Source organism: Penaeus chinensis, chromosome 28 (assembly GCF_019202785.1).
Source record: "Penaeus chinensis breed Huanghai No. 1 chromosome 28, ASM1920278v2, whole genome shotgun sequence".
Taxonomy (NCBI): Eukaryota; Metazoa; Arthropoda; class Malacostraca; order Decapoda; family Penaeidae; genus Penaeus; species Penaeus chinensis.
In genome coordinates this window covers 18,493,023-18,495,501 of record NC_061846.1, presented here as the reverse complement: position 1 = coordinate 18,495,501, position 2,479 = coordinate 18,493,023, and the positions used below count along the sequence as shown (strand labels likewise).

The 2,479-nt window shown below is 48.8% G+C and overlaps 1 long non-coding RNA gene across 1 annotated transcript in view; it reads left to right on the top strand.

The window, feature by feature from the left end:
* The first annotated feature begins 1,432 nt into the window (after positions 1 to 1,432).
* The window catches only part of LOC125040031, a 14,863-nt gene continuing 13,816 nt past the window's right edge, over positions 1,433 to 2,479 (top strand). The window contains exon 1 of the long non-coding RNA XR_007116162.1: positions 1,433 to 2,231. This is a non-coding gene — a long non-coding RNA (uncharacterized LOC125040031). The remainder of the gene's footprint in view (positions 2,232 to 2,479) is intronic.

The window sequence follows — 2,479 nt, the reverse complement described above, 5'->3', positions numbered from 1 at the left end:
AGGATCACGTAGGTGTGTGAGGGGAGTTTGCGAGGGGAAGGGGGCAGGGGAGGGGAAAAGGGGGGGGGGGTCGTGCCAAGATTAGCTTCAATACAAAGTGGGTGTCGAGGTGTGGCGTGTATAGTGTTGTTTTCCCCGCGGGTGCTTATGCGTGTGCTTTTGTGTGGATAGCTTGTGTGTGTATGCGTGTATTTGTTTGTGTATAAGCTCGTGCGTCTGTGTGTATGTGTACTCTGCGACAGTGTGTGTGTGTGTGTGTGTGTGAGTGTGTGTGAGTGTGTGTGTGTGTGTGTGTGTGTGTGTGTGTGTGATCGTAATCTTTGCCTGTATGCATCTGAGTATAATATTCGTCTGTATGCGCGTGTATTCTCCGTCTCATTTCTGTTATTCTTGCAATCATCTCTTTCTCCTCTTCCTAACCCTCCTTCGGCATTTCCCTTCGCCTCCTCAGAAAGCCACTAGAATCCCAGAATACTTAAAAGGCAAACCCGCAGTACACCTTCCTCGGCCGTGTTCGTATGCCCCGCCGCCTTCCCTTCACCTTTCTCTTCCTTCGCTCGCCTGCTCGCTGTGTCCGATTCCTCGCTTTGGTCGCCTCGTCGCTTCTGCTGAAAGAGAATAAAAGGGAGATGAAGAGAAATGTACAGATAAAATGAAGCAGAGAAAGGAGAGGAGAGGAAAGGAGGAGCAAGACTCAGTAGGTGAGCGGGTCTGCTGACTGCTCACGAAGCTTGACACTGACTGCCCTGGTGACGGATTTAGAGCGGCGTGGAAGCAAAGGCGGATGGGAAACTTATCCAAATTAATTCGTGCTAGAACCTCTGGCTTCTGTCCTCTTGTTATGAAACGTGCGCAGGTGTTCAGGTGTTCGCTGTTACGCCATGCTGTACGATCCGTTTGTCGTTTCAAGGGCCGGTCGGTTGGAGGAGGTGGGGTAGGGGGAACAGGCCCTTTCGCTCTCCCTTTCTTTCCTCTTCTGTTTCTCTCTTCTTGTCTTGTCTTTTCTTCTCTCCTCTTCTTCTCTTTTTCTTCTTTTCATCTCTTCTCTTTTTTTTTTCTTCTCTTCTCTTCAAATCTCTTCTCTTCTCTCTCTTAGTCTCCTATCCCTCCATCTTTCCCCCTACCTTCCTCGCGCGCGCACACACACACACACACAAACACACACACACAAACACACACACACACACACACACACACACACACACACACACACACACACACACACACACACACACACACACACACAAACACATACACACACACACACACACACACACACACACACACACACACACACAAACACATAGACACACACACACACACACACACACACACACACACACACACACACACACACACTCACTCACTCGCGCGCGCATACAGACTATCTTTAGACAAATAAACAGTTGATAAAAAGTGAAAAACAGTCTGTAATTCGTTCACTTAAATTGTTTATATTATTTCAGGCAGCGGCGTGTGCAACAGCAAGAAGAAAATTGAGAACCAGACTTTACGAAAAAAGGAACAGAGAAGACACCAAGAAAAGTGTAAAAATAGATATGATGATTGCAGTGAAAGCGAACAATGTGCTGATAAGAGTATTGAATAATAAGATATAATATTTAAAGAAATATAAACCAACGGAACGAAAGGAGAAAATAAGGGAAATTTAGATATGTTTTTTAAGTGATCGTGTAGTGAAAATAAAAAACAAAGAAAAGGGTTAAAACAAGCAGGAAATAGCATAAAAAAACTCCCTACATGCAACACAGAAAGAGAAACGACAGTAAACGAAGACGAGTTAAGGAAGAGAAGAATAAGGCTAAATAGAGGAAGGAGAAGAAGACTAAGAAGAAGAAAGCCAAGCCGAAGACCCAGAAGAAGAAAAAAAAAAGGAAAAGTCGAAGAGGAGGAAAGAAAATAAGAGCAAGAAGAAAAGGAAGAAGGAGGAGGAGGAGGAGGACCCCTGAGGAACCCCTGAGGATTCCCTGAGGACTACCTGAGGGCCCCCTGAGGACCCTCGAGGCCCCCTTGCACGTGGACAGCGCAGCCGTGTCTTCGTGGTCGCCTCCGCCGCCGTCGCCGCCGCACCCGCCTCGCCCCACCTCCTTCAGGATGTCGACGCCGGGCGAGCGCCTCCTGTCGCAGATCCACGCCATGCAGGTGCAGGTGACCCAGCTCCGCCATGAGGCCAGCATCAAGCGCATCCCCGTCAGCCAGGCGTGCCACGAGTGAGTAAGCGCGTTGTGAGGGAGGTGTGAGGGAGGGATGGAGGGAGGATGAGGCCTTGATGAGGGATTGGTGAGTGAGCGATGGCCTCGCGTCATGGAGGAGTTGTGAGTGAGGGGGGGCGGTATGAGTAAAGTGTGAGTGAATTGGGACGCTGTGAGTTTGTTTTGAGTGAATTGGTCAGCCGTGAGCGAGTGCAGGCGCCGTGAGTGAGTTTTGAGTGGATATGAATGCCATGAGTTGCTGGACA